This window comes from Cetorhinus maximus, chromosome X (assembly GCF_964194155.1).
Source record: "Cetorhinus maximus chromosome X, sCetMax3.hap1.1, whole genome shotgun sequence".
Taxonomy (NCBI): Eukaryota; Metazoa; Chordata; class Chondrichthyes; order Lamniformes; family Cetorhinidae; genus Cetorhinus; species Cetorhinus maximus.
In genome coordinates this window covers 13567244-13587302 of record NC_135917.1, presented here as the reverse complement: position 1 = coordinate 13587302, position 20059 = coordinate 13567244, and the positions used below count along the sequence as shown (strand labels likewise).

General features: G+C 45.2%; 1 protein-coding gene across 3 annotated transcripts in view; it reads right to left on the bottom strand.

The window, feature by feature from the left end:
• The window catches only part of csad (cysteine sulfinic acid decarboxylase), a 119187-nt gene that overhangs the window by 13891 nt on the left and 85237 nt on the right, over positions 1-20059 (bottom strand). The window lies entirely within an intron of this gene.

Below are 20059 nucleotides of genomic sequence, written 5' to 3'. Positions count from 1 at the left end.
GAGAAGCAGAGAGAATTCAAAAGCATAGGGACCAGGCAGCTGAAGGTACAGTCACCAAAGGGAGAGGGGCGACACATCAAGGACAGAATTAAAGGAAAGGTGGCAAATTGTAGGGATGGAGAAGGTTACAGAGGTAGGCAGAGGCAAACCATGGGTGGGATATAAACACAAGAGATGAAAATTTAAAAATTGACCAAAGGTAAACGCAAGCCAGTAAGTGCAGGGGTGACGGGAGAGCAGAAAGGTGCAGGATAGGATGCAAGCAGAGTTTAACACAAAGTGAAGTTTATTGTGTGGGGCGGGTGGTGCAGTCAGGTGTACAGGATTCAAGGCGGGTCACGAGAGCATTGGAATGGGTTAACTCGGTTTCTCTTTTCACAGATGCTGTCTGGCCTGATAAATATTTCCAGCATTTTCTGTTTTTATTTCAGATTTCCCACATTGGCAGTATTTAGCTCGATCATTAGATTAGTCACGTCTGGAGGTAACCATAGCAAGGAGGGTTTCAGTAGCAGATAGGCTGAGACAGAGTGGTGTTAGGAAGGTGGAAACAAACAGTTGGTGATGGAGGGGATCTGGAGTCAGAAGCTCATCTTAGCAGAGGCTCGGATCAGTCTTTCAAACACGCTACGGAAATCGCACCAGAGAAGTGGAGGGTTAAGGGGAAGAGGAATAAATTAGGTGACTGAAGACCAGTCAGTCTAACATTGGCGCTGGTGGATCTTCCAGAGGACATAATATAAATGGGATAAAATTTATACTCACGGAGAAAGACATGGGCTAATTAACGAGGGCCAGCATAGATTTGTAAAAGATGAGCTGTATCTGACAAATGTAGTCTTTGAGAAAATAGACTGTATTGATAAAGGACATGTAGTCGATTTTGTATTTATGCATTTTCAAACGATGTTTGATGAAGTGTCACGTAAGATCAAATTAAAGCACCGGTATTGAAGGGAGAGGGATGGTGTGAATAAGAAGTTGATGGGGTTGATGGAGAGACAAAACTGATTAATGAATGTTTGACTGAACTGGAGGGATTAGAACAGGAGGTGCCCACCAGGGGTGAGTGGAGGACTATTAAGATTCTCAATATACAGAAAAAGATTGTATTTATATAACACCTTTCACAACATCAGGACATCCCAAGCGTTTTCCAGTCAATGAAGCAATTTAGAAGTGTAGTCATTGCAGCCAATTTGTACACAGCAAGCTCCCACAAACAGCAACGTGATAATGGCCAGATCATGTTTTCCTTTTGTGATGTTGATCGCGGGATAATTGTTGATCACTGGGATGATTCCCTTTCTCTTTGAGATACTGCCAATGGGATCCAGAGAGGAGAGACATGGCCTCAATTTCATATCTCATCCAAAAGATGGCACCTCTGACAGTATAGCACTCCTTCAGAAGTGCACTGGGAGTGTCAGCCTGGATTGTGTAGTGCATTGAAAATCGCATTGACCAGAATTTTGAGCTCGGGGGGTGAGCCCAGGAGCAGCTGGAAAACAGCCCGTCACCCGCAATCACCCCTGACCGTGATTTCATGCTGGCTGGCCAATTACCGGCTGGCCAGCGTGAAAGACGCGCTGAAATGCTCAGCACTGCCGGGGTGGGGGCGGGAGGAGGGCGAGCGCTGAAGTCAGTGGGGGAGCGCGCACAGAAAGCTCCCTGAAGGCAGAGAGCTGCCTCAGGGAGCTGAAGAATTCAAATCCAACAAACAGAGATTTTAAAATCCAGAAAAAAATGCCCACGCATCAGAAACGGTCACCCGAACATATAGAACACGAAAATTCTGTGCAAACATTTTTATATATATTTTTTTTAATTTAATGACAAAAACCTCATCCCGCCCTTGGATGAGGTTTCCTGAAAAATGCAAAGGCCGCCTGGCTGATTCGCCTGCACGCCACCCGTAATGTTGGGCGGGCAAGGTAAAATCCCAATTAATTGCGCCATCAATGGGCTTAATAGCCCTCTTAATTGTCAGTGGGCGCACTTCCGAGTTTAGCATGCGCCCGCCGACTGAATATCGCGCAAGTGCACAATAACGTCGGGACGCTCACCCGACGCCATCGCGTGCTACCTTACGCTCAAGCGTGTCAGGTGCCTGCCCGCACGCCAAGTGAAAAATTCTGCCCATTGTGTATTTTGTCCACTTAAGGCTACTGTAATACCACCCTCTCGTGGCCATTAGTCAAACCGGGATAAACCAGTTTTTATTTGGGTACTTTGAACTCGTGCTGAACGCGGTCTCTCTTCTGTCCTGCAAAGATATCACAGTCCGGCGAGAAGGGTTCGCTAGCCAAACAAATTTGGGCTGGAGAAGTTTCCAGCAAACCACAGGAGGAAACTGAGGGTTTTTTCATCGCTGAGTTAACGGTTTTAAAAATCCAGTCTTATAGTGAATAGGCTGTTTGTGGGTGGACTGACCTTCGAAGATGGCTGCGTCAACAGGTATTATTGGGCGACTGGGAGAGTATAGCTATGACCAAGAGTCTTTTGCTGAGTGTGTGGAGAAGCTGGAGATGTTTTTCACTGCTAATAATATCCTCAATATTTCTGATAATCCAGCTGTTAATCGGGCAGTGGTGGGGGGCGGGAAAAAGGATGATATTTTTGACTGAAGCAGGCCCAGTACATGAAATGCCAAAGAAGTTGTTCACCCTCCCCAAGCCCAAAATACACACCACTGTCGGACATTTTGTGTAAGCTTCAGCAGCACTACAGTCCCAAGCCATTGAAGATTGAGGAAAGCTATCAGCTTGGAACAAGGAATCAGTTACCCAGTGAGGACATTGGAGAGTTCACTGAGTCTTTGCAAAGCTATCCACTTGTTGTAATTTGAGCATTTCAAGAGAGAGAGCATTGCGGGACAGGTTTGTGTGCAGTTTCAAAACCGAACGCATTCGCAGTAAGTTGCTGACATCGTCAAAGTTAACTTTTGACGTAGCTTGCCAAACAGCATTGCCCTAGGACCCGGCAGAATGTGACTTGAGAGAAGTCAGAGTTAATAACTGCCAGTTCATCTACCGAAGTAAATAAACTGCAGCTGAGTAAGCAGAATGCCCCAACGACAGCCGTTAGTAGTAGCAGATGTGCAGTGGAATTTGCAGGGCATTATAGTCCAAGCAGTGTTGGATGGCGCTCTAGTAGACGTGGAGGTCGACAAGGGGCATCAGCCAGCGTGATTCCTGAATCGTTACACTGTTGAAAGTTGAGTTAACATCAGCTGAAGAAATCACACATAGAATTACAAAGTTATGGAAGAGAGAAAATCCACAACGAGAAGTGTGTTGGTTCCGTTCACGTACGAGGAGCAATGTGCAAAATTGCCCATCGTTGTAGGGAAGGGTAAAAAAACCAGCCTTATAAGGAAGAAACTGGTTAGCAGCACTCAAGTTAAATTGGAACGAGCTTTATCACATCAAAGCAAAATTCACAACACAAGACAACAAAGTACTCTCAGGAGTTTAGTGAAACCAGCAAACTGATTCAAGGATATGAGGCCAACGTATGAGTTCGGAGGAACACAGGCCAGTTCATTGCAGGCCTCGCCCAGCACCCTATGCTCCAAAACAGAAAGCAGAGCAAGAACTGAAAAGGCTCGAGACTCAGAACATTGGCCCAGATCTTCTGGTCTCCGGATCTTGATAGACTGGACATACTCTGAAAGACTGCACCCCTCGGAAGTCCCAACTCAAGGACTCCATGGGAATTGGCTGGGAATGCTTGAACTTCCGATGGGCAATCCCCCTGCTCCCCGAGACCCTCTGAAAACATCACCAACTCTTTTCGGATAGTTCCGACCTACTGCCCTGGATAGTTACCCAGGCAAATGTTACAGGGGGAAAAAAAAAACTAGTCTAACACCTGGGTAACGAGAGAACTGACATCCCTATCCACCCCAAGACTAGCCCCCATCACCCGACTCCCCCTACCCCTTCCCGACCTGACCACTCCCCAACCCACCAACCGCCTGTTCTCCATAGCTTTCAAAGCAGCTTTGGGACAGAAACTTTACTTACTGGAAGACAGCAGCTTGTGCTGTAAAGGGGGTGGGGGGAAGATGGGGTGCGCGTGGTTTCTGCATGGATTCTCTGCGCTGCCCCCCAAGAGGTTCGCTGCACTGGGTCAGAAGTGAAGGATCGTCCGTCGGAAGATTGCTCAGAGAAAAAATCGGAGGAAGGTAAGTGTACATTTTTCTTTTGTCAGATCAAGGTTGAAAATAGGGTTTCCGACCCTGATCGGGAGATCTGGGCAAAGTAGAACAGAGTAATTTGGTACTACCGTTATGGAAGTAGCCAAAGTCAGATGGTCGTGTAAGAAAATGTGGGGATTATAAATTAACTGTAAATCAGGTACTGAAATGTAATCCGCCCGATACTTTGCCAAACGTGGAGGACCCGTTCACAATGTTGTCAGGGGGCCAGATTTTTTCAAAATTAGATGTGACAAACACCTATCTGCAACTTGAGCGAGATGGTAAGTCTAAGTCATTTTTGACTATTAATACACACATGGGTCTATTTCAGGTCCAGAGGCTACCATTTAGTGTTTCTCCAGCCCCTGGGATTTTTCACAGGGTAATGAACCAAATTTTGCAAGGAATTCAGGGAGGAGTGCGCTATTCGAATGACATTCTCATTTCGGCTCCAAACAGCAGACCCATGATTAACAGGCTGACTAAGGGGCTCCAATGCTGGGAAAATCATGCAGTTTGAGCACAAGGGCACAAACGTGAAACGTTTCAAAACTCTGTAGAGTATTTGGGTCAGATGGTGGACAAAGATGGATTACATCCGACCAAGAGTAAGGTTCAAGCAATAAGAAATGTGCCAAACCCTCAGAATATCTTCGAGCTCAGATCTCTTTTGGGCTTCCTGAATTACTACGGTAAATTCATACCGAGTTTGGCAACCTTATTGCATCCATTGAACGAACTCTTGAGGGCGTTCCGTGGGATTGGACAAGGTAGTGTGACAAAGCGTTCCAGTTGTGTAAAAGTAAATTGGTAGATGGTACAAATGCTTGTGCGTTACAATGTGTCCAAAAAGGTTAAACGAGCACGTGGTGCCCCTTCATATGGAATAGGTGCTGTGATCATTTGTGTTGGATAATGGTGAGGAGGCACCGATTGCATTTGCTTCATGCACCCTTAGTGCCAGTGAGCGAAATTATGCTGGGATAGAACATGAAGCATTATCTTTGATTTTTGGAGTAAGAGGATTTTGTAAATACTTGTATGGTCGTAGTTTCACGATCAAAACTGATCATGAGCCACCGACAGCTATTTTGAATCTAAAATCTTGGTACCCACTTTAGCTGCAGCCCGAATGCAGAGATGGGCTTTGATTTTGTCTGTTTATAAGTACGACATTAAATACCGACGATTGGAAGATCATTGTAATGCTGATGCGATGTCTAGATTACCATCCCCCTCAGAGGGAGAGCCCCTCGGAAACAGTGACCATAACGTGGTAGAATTGAGCATTCAGTTTGAGGGTGAGAAACTTGGGTCGGAAACAACTGTGCTAAACTTAAATAAGGGTCATTACAAAGGAATGAGGACAGAGTTGGCTGGGGTGGACTGGGAAAGGAGTTTAGCAGAAAAGATGGTTGATGAACAATGGCAGACATTTGAGAAAATAGTTCATAACTCTGTAGTAATCTGATATGTAATATACCTTACAATACTTGTGGTAAGATCACATGATCTTAGTATCCAATAGCAGAGTAGCGCGAGCTACCTCTATATGAGAGAGTCTTGAGTTTGTCACTGATGAGTGAAGACAGAGTTTTATGTAGTAAGCACACAAGTGTAGCTGCTGAGTTTAGTTTGTAAATAAACAGCATGCACTTATTCTAATAATGATCTCCAGATGTTCTCTGTCTCTGTACCAACTCGGTCATGCCGAAACAAGTGTGCAACCCGGAACATTTAGCCCCTACAAAGCAAGGGCACTGGATCCAACAGGCTCACAACAAAGATATATCTCAGTGAGGAAGGAGGATTCTAGGAAGGGGATAAACCAACCATGGTTAACCAAAGGAAGTTACGGGTAGTCTCAAATTGAAAGAAAAAAGAACATACAGTGTGGCAAAGATTAGTGGTAAGCCAGAGGATTGGGAAAGTTTTAAAAAACGACAAAAGATGACCAAAAAAGTAGAGGGAGAAAATAAACTTTTGAGGTAAACCAGCAAGTAATATAAAAATGGACAGTAACAGCTTCTTTAAATATATAAAAAGGAAGAGAGAGAGGCCAAAGTGAACATAGGCCCCTTAGAGAATGAGGCTGGAGAATTAATAATGGGAAACTAGGAAATGGCAGAGGAGTTGAATAAATACTTTGCATCAGTCTTCATGGTAGAAGACACTAATAGCATTCCAAAAATACTAAATAATCATTGGGCAAAAGGGCGGGAAGGAAATAAATATAACTATTACTAGAGAAAAAGTACTAGGGAAACTAATGGGGCTAAAGGCCGATGTGTACCCTGAACCTGATGGGTTGTATCCTAGGATACTAAAGGAAGTAGCTACAGAGGTAGTGGATGCACTGGTAGTAATCTTTCAAGAATCCTTAGATTCTGGAAAAGTCCCAGAGGATTGGAAAACAGCCAATGTAGTACCCTTATTCAAAAAGGGAGGGAGACAAAAAACAGGTATTTATAGGCCAGTTAGCTTAACACCTGTCATTGGGAAAATGTTAGAGTCTATTATAAAGGATGGAATAGCAGAGCATTTAGAAATACATAATATAATCAAGCAGAGTCAGCATGACTTCATGAAGGGAAATCATGCCTGGCAAATTTATTAGAATTCTTTGAGGTGGTAGCAAGCAGGATAGATAAAGGGGAACCAGTAGATATAATATATTTGGATTTCCAAAAGATGCTCGATAAGGTACCGTACATAAGACTACTGAATAAGATAAGAGCCCATGGTATTGGGGGTAGGATATTAGCATGGATAGAGGATTGGCTAACTAATAGAAGACAGAGAGTTGGGATAAGGGGGGCATTTTCACGATGGCAACCTGTAACTAGTGGAGTGCCACAGGGATCAGTGCTGGGGCCACAATTATTTACAATATCTATTAATGACTTGGATGAGGGAAGTGAATGTACTATCGCTATGTGTGCGGCTGACACATAATAGGTGGGAAGGCAAGCAGTGAGGATGACAATCTATATGAGGGATATAAGGGATATAGACAGGTTAAGTGATGGGCAAAAACTTGGCAGATGGAATATAATGTGGGGAAAATGTGAGGTTATGTACTTTGGCAGGAAGAATAGAGGAGCTGAATATTATTTAAATGGAGAAAGACTGCAGAAAGCTGCAGCACAGAGGGATTTGGGAGTCCTCATGCATGAATCACAAAAAGCTAGCATACAAGTTTTTTTAAAATTCATTCACAGGATGTGGGCTTCGCTGGCTGGGCCAGCATTTATTGCCCATCCTGAGTTGCCCTCGAGAAGGTAATGGTGAGCTGCCTTCCTGAACCGCTGCAGTCCATGTGGTGTAGGTACACCCACAGTGCTGTTAGGAAGGGAGTTCCAGGATTTTGACCCAGCGACAGTGAAGGAACGGTGATATATTTCCAAGTCAGGATGGTGAGTGACTTGGAGGGGAACTTCCAGGTGCTGGTATTCCCATCTATCTGCTGCCCTTGTCCTTCTAGATGGTAGTGGTTGTGGATTTGGAAGGTGCTGTCTAAGGATCCTTGGTGAGTTGCTGCAGTGCATCTTGTAGATGGTACACACTGCTGCTGCTGTGTGTCAGTGGTGGAGGGAGTGAATGATTGTGGATGAGGTCTTGATCAAGCGGGGCTGCTTTGCCCTGGATGGTGTCAAGCTTTGAGTGTTGTGGGAGCTGCACTCATCCAGGCAAGTGGGGAGTATTTCATCACACTCCTGACTTGTGCCTTGTAGATGGTGGCCAGGCTTTGGGGAGTCAGGTGGTGAGTTACTCTGGGGAATTCCCAGCCTCTGACCTGCTCTTGTAGCCACAGTATTTATATGGCTAGTCCAGTTCAGTTTCTGGTCAATGGCAACCCCCAGGATATTGATAGTGGGGGATTCAGTGATGGTAATGCTATTGAACGTCAAGATTCCCTCTTGTTGGAGATGGTCATTGCCTGACACTTGTGTAGTGTGAATTTTACTTGCCACTTGTCAGCCCAAGCCTGGATATTGTCCAGGTCTTGCTACATTTGGACATGGACTGCTTCAGTATCTGAGGAGTCGCGAATGGTGCTGAACATTGTGCAATCATCAGCGAACATCCCCACTTCTGACCTTATGATGGAAGGAAGGTCCCTGATGAAGCAACTGAAGATGGTTGGGCCTGGGACACTACCCTGAGGAACACCTGCAGTGATGTCCTAGAGCTGAGATGACTGACCTCCAACAACCACAACCATCTTCCTTGTGCTAGGGATGACTCCAACCAGTCAAGTTCAGAGGGTAATAGGGAAAGCAAATGGATTGTTGACCTTTATTTCAAAGGGAATGGAGTATGAAAATAGGGAAGTCTTGCTAAAATTATACAAGGCACTAGTTAGACCACACCTAGAATACTGTGAACAGTTTTGGTCCCCTTATCTAAGGAAAGATACACTGGCATTGCAGGCAGTCCAGAGAAGGTTCACTAGGTTAATTCCGAGTATGGAGGGATTTTCTTATGAGGAGAGGTTGAGTAGGTTGGGCCTGTACTCATTGGAGTTTAGAAGAATGAGAGGTGACCTTATTGAAACATATAAGATTCTTAGGGGGCTTGACAGGGTCGATGCTGAGAGGTTGTTTCCCCTTGGCGGAGAATCTAGGACCAGAGGGCATAATCTCAGAGTAAGGGTTGTCCATTTTAGACAGATGAGGAGGAATTTCTTCTCTCAGCGGGTAGTGAATCTGTGGAATTCTTTACTGCAGGGGGCTGTAGAGGCTGGGTCGGTAAGTATATTCAAGGGTGAGAGTGAGAGATTTTTAATCAGTACGGGAGTCAAGGGTTATGGGGACAAGGCAGGAAAGTGGAGTTGAGGATTATCAGATCAGCCACGGATCTCATTGAATGGCGGAGCAGACTTGATGGGCTGAATGGCCTACTTCTGCTCCTACGTCTTATGATCTTATGTCATTTTCTTTTCACACGTAGATGAGCTGCCAGTCGCAGCAGATTATATTGGTAGGACAACTGTTTGGGACCCTGTGTTGGTCAAATGACAGTTGTCAGCAAGTTGTACAAATGCCCATTTTGATGCTGAGAACACCACCCAGCTAGTTATGAATTCCAGCCTGATTGGCTTGGGTGCAATTCTTGCGCAGAAAGACAAGGCAGGGAACCCATCAATTGTTGCGAAGGCAAGCAGGTCACTAAAACCAGTAGAGCAACGTTATTTGCAAAGAGAGAGAGAAGCACTCTCGATCACAGAGGGTATCTGACACTTTCATCTGTATTTGTATGGAAGTGAGTTTGATGTCATAACCGATCATAGACCACTAGTAAGCTTGTTCGACAATCCACATAGCAAACCACCCACTCGAAGAGAGCGTTGGATACTCAACCTACAAGAGTACGAGTTCCATGTTGAGTATCAGCCAGGCAAGCTCAACCCAGCGGACTATCTTTCAAGACGCCTTTGCTGTCAGTCCTAATAATCATGAAGAAAAGGTCGCCAAACAACATCTTAACTGCATAAGCCTAAATGCGGTGCCAATGTCACTAAAATTAGCTGACGTCAAAAGTGGCAACAAAACGAGACGTTGCAATGATGTATGATGGCTATGGAATCATGAAACTTGAACAACATGATTGAGAGAGCGTCTCCAAACAAAACCACTCACGCTACGAGGTCTTCACAATGTTCAAAGTGAGCTCACCATTCCAACCATATCTGATCGCGTGCTACACAGCAACTGCATTGTCATTCCACAATCAATATGTTGTTGATATAGCACGTGAAGATCGCCATGGAACTGTCAAAATCAAAACTCTTTCGGGAAAAAGGTATGATTCCCAGGAATTGACCACATGGTGGAGCACAAAGTCAAGTGTTTGCAAGCAACCAGTCTCAAATCTTCATGATCCTTTCAAGACACCTGAACTACCTCCAGGACCATGAATTGAAGTTAATATTGATTTCACAGCTTTGCCCACTGGTGAACAACTGCTTGTTGTCGCTGACAACTACTGCAGCTTCCCAGTCATAGCGATAGTTATGTCAACTTCAAGGAAAGCTGTCATCCCAAAGATTGACCAGATTTTCACTTTGTTTTGAGCCGCTCAAACATTGAGAAGTGATAATAGATCCCGTTCAACAGCGACAAGTTCAGCAAATCCGTGAACTACCTGGGTTTTACCCATCAAAAAAATTAAACCCACATTAGCTCTTGGCCAATGGGAAGTTCTGAGATTTACATGTACCTTGGGAATAAAAAGTATTACACTTGTCTGAGAGCAAGTTGTGGAAACACAAGCAGTATTGCTTTCTTTGCAATCACAGAGTGACTCCTCATTCAACTACAGGAAAACTGCCAGCTACACTCATCTTTGCACATCCTAAACACATACGTCTTCCTGAGCTACCCCATGGAGCTAATATCAACATGTACCCGTACGTTAGAGAACAGAAGGATCGAAAGAAGGTAAATGCAGACAAACTAAAGCAAGGAGATAGTGCTTGTGAAATATGAGGGGTCACACTGGAAAGCAAACAACCCCCTCTGACTTTCAACCGCTTGTTATGAGCTACACAAAAGGGTCAATGATTACAAATCGTAACATGAAACGTGCCATTATTCAAAACATTGAAAACACCATTCACAAGCATTGAATCCATTCAGATAGTGACATCTCAGTGGAAGCTCAAGTTAAATAAGAGCACACCTGATGTGTCAGTTGATATCCTACTTGTGAGAGGAAATATCCACCATACTTAGGCGATTACGCTACAAAGTAAACTAGTTTCAATTGGTGAACAAATCTTGTATCTCATCGGACATGACTGAGTGCCAAGTTAAATTAATGTTAAATTTAGAATATGTAATATTGTGTTTTTGGTGAAGTTGAATGTTCCTGAAGTTCATTGTTTACACTTTTGGAAACAAGTCATTGAGACATGCTCTACCTCTCATTTACTATGAAGGGAGAGATAGTGTTTTGAAAATTGCAATGTGTATTTTGTCCACATAGGACATCCTTGGAAATGTACCATGAGAGGGAGTCTGAAAAGAGAATAAAGGAATCCATGCTTTAGCAGCACGTGCAATTCTGCTTCTGAATGCTCCTTACTGAATCATACTGTTCCTCCCCAAGAATTTCACAGGTTGTATTCAAGTCTCTGGAGTGGGACTTGCGATCACAACATTTTGACTCAAGAGGTGAGAGTGTGTCAAGCCATGGCTGATATGATATGAATGATCTGTCCAGAAGCACCAATTGAATGATCTATCTCTTCGAAATCCCCACCATCACAGATGCCAGTATTCAGCCAATTCGATTTACTCCACATGATATCAAGAAACAGCTGTAGGCATGGATACTGTAAAGGCTATGAGCCCTGACAACATCCTGGCAATAGTACTGAAGAATTGTGCTCCAGAACTAGCCATGCCCCTAGCCAAGCTGTTCCAGTACAGCTACAACATTAGCATCTACCCGGCTATGTGGAAAATTATACAGGTATGTCCTGTCCACAAAAACCAGGACAATTCATCTGACCAGTATACTCTCAAAAGTGATTGAAGGTGTTGTTGGCAGTGCTATCTAGCAGCCCTTGCTCAGCAACAACCTGCTCACCAATGCTCAGTTTGGGTTCTGCCAGGGCCACAGAGTTCCAGATCTCATTACAAATTTGGTCCAAACATGGACAAAAGAGCAGAATTCCAGAGGTGAGGTGACACTCACTCCCCTTGACATCAAGGCAGCATAGGGGAGATGGTGGCATAGGGGTAATGTCACTGGACTAGTAATCCAGAGGCCATGGTTAATGCCCTGGTGACATGAGTTCAAATCCTGCCATGGCAGATAGTGGAATTTAAATTCATTTAATAAAATCTGGAATTGTAAACTAGTCCATGATGACCATGAAACTATCGATTGTCATTAAAACCCCACCTTAAGGGAAGGAAAGCTGCCATCCTTACCTGGTCTCCGGGCCCACAGCAATCTGGTTAACTATCCCCTGAAAATGCCACTCAGATCAAGGGCAATTAGGGATGGGCAACAAATGCTGGCCTTGCCTACACCTAGTACAAAGGAAGGTGGTTGTGGTGTGGGAGGCCAATCATCTAAGTCCAAGGACATCTTACAGAAGCTCCTCAGGGTAGTGCCCTAGGCCCAACCATCTTCAGCTGTTTCAACAATCCTCCCTCCATCATAAGGTCCGAGTGGGGCTGTTTGCTGATGATTGCACAGTGATCAGTGCCATTTACAATTCCTCAGATATTTAAGCAGCCTGTTCCCACATGCTGCAAGACCTGGGCAACATTCAGACCCAGGCTGATAAGTGGCAAGTAATATACACATCATACAACTGCCAGACAGTGACCACTCTCCAGCAGGTCAGGCGAACCACTTGTGAGCACTTGCACCACATGGACTACAGAGGTCAAGGTGGCAACTCATAACTGCATTCTCAAGGGCAGTTAAGGATGGGTAGTAAATGCTGACCTGGCTCAAAATGCAGCCCCAACCAACCTGGAATACAACAAAGTTTAAAAAATTGTTGCAAGGACACAATGTTGTAATTTGTAGACAACATTAATGTGATCATCAATGAAAGGGGCAGAGAGTTCAGGGGGATGTAGATTGATTAGCAAATTGAGAAGATAGATGCAAGATTAAATTTAACAGAGGAATGTGAGGTACTAGATTGGGGAGGGGGGAAATAAAGAAGGGAGGTGGACATTAAATGGGAAATATTTAGAAGAGTGGAGAGCGGTTCAGAAACAGTAGTAATGCCAAGCTTATCCAATCATAGTTCGAGCACTGGTGCCAGTTTTGGTGCCTTACTTTAGGAAGGATGTCAAGGCCATGGAAAGGCCATATCAGGAACTAGGAACTAAATTAAAGAACAGGTCCTCAAGGGTTATAATCTCCGGATTACTACCCAAGCCACGTGCAAATTGGCATAGGGACGTGAGAATAAGGGAAGTAAACACGTGGCTAAAGGAGTGGTGCGGGAAAGAGGGGTTCCATTTCGTGGGACACTGGCATCAGTATTGGAACAGGAGGGATCTGTACCGTTGGGACGGTCTCCACCTGAACCGATCTGGGACCAATGCTCTAGCGAAAAGGGTAAATAGGGTGGTCAACAGGACTTTAAACTAGAAAGTGGGGGGGGGGGGTGCGTGGGGAGGGAAGGGTAAAACGCCAAGAAGTATGACTAATGGGAAACAAAGCAGCAGGTTAGCGTGTGGGACGGTGGATTCAACTTCATGGAAAATTATGAAAAAACTGAAAAGAAAGGAGAGTCCAGGAGAGGCTATTAAAGTCTCCAGAACACAAAATAGGACAGAGTGTTGGGAAAGGGCTAGGAATCTAACCTCAAGCGCATTAGATAAAGGGACGACAATGAGAAAGGGGACGGGAAATACAGGATTAAAGGTGTTGTATCTGAATGCACGCAGTATAGGAAATAAGGTAAATGAGCTTGTGGCGCAGATTGAAATTGGCAGGGATGATGTGGTGGGCATTACGGAGACATGGCTGCAAGGGGATCAGGACTGGGAGCTAAGTATCCAAGGATATACATCCTATCGAAAAGATAGGCAGGTTGGCAGAGGGGGTGGGGTTGCTTTGTTAGTAAGAAATGAAATTAAATCGATAGCAAGAAACGATGTAGGGTCAGATGATGTAGAATCTGTGTGGGTAGAGTTGAGGAACCGCAAAGGTAAAAAAACCATAATGGGAGTTATGTACAGGCCTCCGAACAGTAGTCAGGATGTGGGGCACAAGATACACCCGGAGATAGTAAAGGCGTGTAAGAAAGGCAAGGTTACAGTGATCATGGGGGATTTCAATATGCAGGTAGACTGGGAAAATCAGGTTGGTAGTGGATCCCAAGAAAAGGAATTTGTGGAATGTCTACGAGATGGCTTTTTGGAGCAGCTTGTGGTGGAGCCCACTAGGGAACAGGCAATTCTAGATTTAGTGATGTGTAATGAGGCAGATTTGATAAGGGAGCTTAAGGTGAAGGAACCCTTAGGAGGAAGTGACCATAATATGATAGAATTTACCCTGCAATTTGAGAGGAAAAAGCTGGAATCAGATGTAACGGTATTACAGTTGAATAAAGGCAACTACAGAGGCATGAGGGAGGAGCTGGCCAGAATTGACTGGGAGATGAGCCTAGCAGGAAAGACAGTGGAACAGCAATGGCAGGAGTTTCTGGGAGTAATTTGGGAGACACAGCAAAAATTCATCACTAGGAAGAAGAAGCATACTAAAGGGAGGACGAGGCAACCATGGCTGACAAGGGAACTCAGGGACAGCATTAAAGCTAAAGAGAAAGTATACAATGCAGCGAAGAGCAGTGGGAAACCAGGAGATTGGGAAGCCTACAAAGACCAACAGAGGACAACTAAAAAAGAAATAAGGAGGGAGAAGATTAAATATGAGAGTAAACTAGCCAGTAATATAAAAGAAGATTGCAAGAGTTTTTTAGATATATAAAGGGTAAGAGAGAGGCAAAAGTGGACATTGGGCCGCTGGAAAATGACGCTGGAGAAGTAGTAGTGGGGAACAAAGAAATGGCAGAGGAACTGAATAGGTACTTTGCGTCAGTCTTCACAGTGGAAGACACGAGTGACATCCCCAAACTTCAAGGGAGTCGGGGGGCAGAGGTGAGTATGGTGGCCATTACCAAGAAGAAGGTGCTAGGAAAACTGAAAGGTCTGAAGGTAGATAAATCACCTGGACCAGATGGATTACACCCCAGAGTTCTGAAGGAGATAGCTGAAGACATAGTGGAGGCGTTAGTGGTGATCTTTCAGGAATCACTGGAGTCAGGGAGGGTCCCAGAGGACTGGAAAATCGCTAATGTAACCCCTCTGTTTAAGAAGGGAATGAGGCAAAAGACGAGAAATTACAGGCCGATTAGCCTGACCTCGGTCGTTGGTAAGATTTTAGAGTCCATTGTTAAGGATGAGATTTCAGAATACTTGGAAGTGCATGGTAAAATCGGGCAAAGTCAGCATGGTTTCATCAAGGGGAGGTCATGCCTGACAAATCTGTTAGAATTCTTTGAGGAGGTAATGAGTAGGTTAGACAAAGGAGAGCCAATGGATGTTATCTACTTGGACTTCCAGAAGGCCTTTGACAAGGTGCCGCACAGGAGGCTGCTCAGTAAGATAAGAGCCCATGGTGTTAGAGGCAAGGTACTAGCATGGATAGAAGATTGGCTGTCTGGCAGGAGGCAGAGAGTGGGGATAAGGGGGTCCTTCTCAGGATGGCGGCCGGTAACTAGTGGAGTTCCGCAGGGGTCAGTGTTAGGACCACAACTTTTCACTTTATACATTAATGATCTAGATGAAGGAACTGAGGGCATCCTGGCTAAGTTTGCAGATGATACAAAGATAGGTGGAGGGACAGGTAGTATTGAGGAGGCGGGGAGGCTGCAGAAGGATTTAGACAGGTTAGGAGAATGGGCAAAGAAGTGGCAGGTGGAATACAACATGGGGAACTGTGAGGTCATGCACTTTGGTAGGAAGAATAGAGGCATAGACTATTTTCTAAATGGGGAGAGAATTCAGAAATCTGGAGTGCAAAGGGACTTGGGAATCCTAGTCCAGGATTCTCTTAAGGTTAACTTGCAGGTTGACGCGGTAGTTAGGAAGGCAAATGCAATGTTGGCATTTATTTCGAGAGGACTAGAATATAAAAGCAGGGATATGCTGCTGAGGCTTTATAGGGCTCTGGTCAGACCACATTTAGAATATTGTGAGCAATTTTGGGCCCCGTATCTCAGGAAGGATGTGCTGGCCCTGGAGAGGGTCCAGAGGAGGTTCATGAGAATGATCCCAGGAATGAAAGGCTTAACATATGAGGAACGTTTGAGGACTCTGGGTCTATACTCGATGGAGTTTAGAAGGATGAGAGGGGATCTGATTGAAACTTACAGAATACTGAAAGGCCTGGATAGAGTGGACGTGGGGAAGATGTTTCCATTAGTAGGAGAGACTAGGACCCGAGGGCACAGCCTCAGAGTAAAGGGAAGACCTTTTAGAACAGAGAGGAGGAGAAACTTCTTTAGCCAGAGAGTGGTGAATCTATGGAATTCATTGCCACAGAAGGCTGTGGAGACCAGGTCATTGAGTGTATTTAAGACCGAGATAGATAGGTTCTTGATTGGTAAGGGGATCAAAGGTTACGGGGAGAAGGCTGGAGAATGGGGTTGAGAAACTTATCAGCCATGATTGAATGGCGGAGCAGACTCAATGGGCTGAATGGCCTAATTTCTGCTCCTATGTCTTATGGTCTTATGGTCTTATGGAAAGGGTGCAGAAAAGATTCACCAAGGTGACTCCAGGAAGGCTTTCGTTGTGAGGAGAAGTGAGGATGCTTTTCATTGGAATAGAGAAAGGCCAGACAAGATCTTACGGCTGGCTAAAATTAAAAAGGGGTTTTTAAACAGGCAAAAATCAGAAAATTGGTTGGCAAATTGATAACTAGGGGACATCAATTTAAGATCACCACAAAGTAAAGGGAGAGGAATCCCCGACAAGAAACAATGTGGGGGTGGGGGAGGGTTTGGTGAAGCAGAATCTATAATCAATTCTAAAAATGCAAGTAGATAAATAACATTTAGAATGGACTGGAAAAAGGGACAAATAGAGATTGGCACTTTCAGAAAGCCAACAGAAGTATGATGGGCCAAATAACCTCCTTTTGTTCTTAATATCCTGAGATTTATGGGAACAGCCTTATGGCTCTACTCTACACAGTCTCCAGCACTGAATGTGTACTGTGTACAGTTTTGGTCTCCTTATTTGAAAGAGGATATAGTTGCATTAGAAGCAGTTCAGAGAAGGTTCATTTGACTCATTTTTGGGATGAGGAGATTATCCTATGAAGAAAGGTTGAACAGGTTGGGCCTATTCCCATTGGAGTTGAGAAGAATGAGAGGTGATCTTATTGAAACATATAAGATCCTGAGGGAATTTGATAGGGTGGACACTGGGAGCATGTTTCCAATTGTAGGGGAGACTAGGACAAGGGGACAGTTTAAGAACAAGAGTTCTACCACTTAAGACAGAGATGAGAATTTTTTCTCTCAAATGGTCATTGGTGTGTGGAATTCTCTTGCCCAGAAAGCAGTGGAGGCCAGGGCGTTGAATTTATTCACGGACAAGTTCGACAGATTTTTGATAGACAAGGGTTATGAGGGGCAGATGGAAAAGTGGAGTTGAGACCACAACCAGATCAGCCATGATCTTAAATGAATGTTGGAGTAGGCTTGAAAGGCTTTTCTGCTTACTCCTGCTCCTAAGCCCTATGTTCCTATGTTCCCATGTTTCCCTCAAGTCTTACCGACCACAACGGGACACAGTGCTCAAGGTGGGACTGAAACAGAACTGGACACAGTGCTCAAGGTGGGACTGAAACAGAACTGCACACAGTGCTCACGGTGGGACTGAAACAGAACTGGACACAGTGTTCAAGGTGGGTCTGAAATGGAACTGGACACAGTGCTCAAGGTGTGATTGAAAGAGAACTGGACACAGTGCTCAAGGTGCGTCTGAAACAGAACTGGACACAGTGCTTAAGATGGGACTGAAACAGAACTGGACACAGTGCTCAAGATGGGACTGAAAAGGAACTGGACACAGTGCTCATGGTTGGACTGAAACAGAACTGGACACGTTGCTCAAAGTGGGACTGAAACAGAACTGGACACAGTGATCAAGGTGGGACTGAAACAGAACTGGACACAGTGCTCAAGGTGGGACTGAAACAGAACTGGACACAGTGCTCAAGGTGGGACTGAAACAAAACTGGACACTATGCTCAAGGTGGGACTAAAATAGGACTGGACACACTGCTCAAGATTGGACTGAAACAGAAGTGGACACAGATATCATGTTGGGATTGAAACAGAACTGGACACAGTGCTCAAGGTGGGACTGAATCAGAAGTGGATTCAGTACTCAAGGTGGATTGAAGCAGAACTGGACACAGTGCTCAACGTGGGATTGAAACAGAACTGGACACAGTGTTCAAGGTGGGACAGAAACAGAACTGGACACAGTGCTCAAGGTGGGACTGAAACAGAAATGGACAGAGTGCTCAAGGTGGGTCTGAATCAGAACTGGGTACAGTGCTCAGGGTGGGTGTGAAACAGAACTGCACACGGTGCTCAAGGTGGGACTGAAACAGAACTGGACACAGTGTTCAAGGTGGGACTGAAACAGAACTGGACACAGTGCTCAAGTTGTGATTGAAACAGAACTGGACACAGTGCTCAGAGGTGGGACTGAAACAGAACTGGACACAGTGCTCCAGGTGTGATTGAAAGAGAACTGGACACCGTGCTCAAGGTGGGTCTGAAACAGAACTGGACACAGTGCTTAAGGTGGGACGGAAACAGAACTGGACACAGTGCTCAAGGCGTGATTGAAAGAGAACTGGACACAGTGCTCAGGGTGGGTCTGAAACAGAACTGGACACAGTGCTTAAGATGGAACTAAAACAGAACTGGACACAGTGCTCAAGGTGGGTCTGAAACAGAACTGGATACATTGCTCAAGGTGCATCTGAAACACAACTGGAAACATTGCTCAAGGTGGGAATGAAAAGGAATTGGACACAGTGCTCAAGGTGGGACTGAAGCAGAACTGGACACGGTGCTCAAGGTGGATCTGAAACAGAACTGGACACACTGCTCGAGGTGGGATGGAAGCAGAACTGGATACAGTGCTCAAGTTGGGATTGAAACAGAACTGGACACAGTCCTCAAGTTGGGATTGAATCAGAACTGGACACAGTGCTCAAATTGCGATTGAAACAGAACTGGACACAGTGCTCAAGGTGGGACTGAAACAGAACTGGACACGGTGCTCAAGGTGGATCTGAAACAGAACCGGACACACTGCTCGAGGTGGGACGGAAGCAGAACTGGATACAGTGCTCAAGTTGGGGTTGAAACAGAACAGGACACAGTGTTCAAGGTGGGACTGAAACAGAACTGGACACAGTGCTCAAGGTGGGTCTAAAACAGAACTGGACAGAGTGCTCAAGGTAGGTCTGAAACAGAAGCGGACACAATGCTCAAGGTGGGATTGAAGCAGAACTGTACACAGTGCTCAAGGTGGGTCTGAAACTGAACTGGACACGGTGCTCAAGGTGGGATTGAACCAGAACTGGACACAGTGCTCAAGGTGGGTCTGAAACAGAACTGGACACAGTGTTCATGGTCGGACAGAAGCAGAACTGGATACAGTGCTTAAGTTGGGATTGAAACTGAACTGGACACAGTGCTCAAGGTTGGTCTAAAACAGAAGTGGATACACTGCTCAAGGTGGAATTGAACCAGAATTGGACACAGTGCTCATGGTGGGACTGAAACAGAACTGGACACACTGCTCAAGGTGTGTCTGAAACAGAACTGGACACAGTGCTCAAGGTGGGACAGAAACAGAACTGGACACAGTGCTCATGGTTGGATGGAAACAGAACTGGACACAGTGCTCACGATGGGATTGAAACAGAACTGGACACAGTGCTCAAGTTGGGATTGAGACAGAACTGGACACACTGCTCAAGGTGTGTCTGAAACAGAACTGGACACAGGGCTCAAGGTCGGAGTGAAACAGAACTGGACACAGGGCTCAAGGTGGGACTGAAACAGAACTGGACACAGTGCCCAAGGTGGGACTAAAACAGAACTGGACACAGTGTTTAAGGTGGGACTGAAACAGAACTGGACACAGTGCTCAAGGTCGGAGTGAAACAGAACTGGACACAGGGCTCAAGGTGGGACTGAAACAGAACTGGAGACTGTGCTGAAGGTGGGACTGAAACAGAACTGGACACAGGGCTCTAGTTGGGTCTGAATCA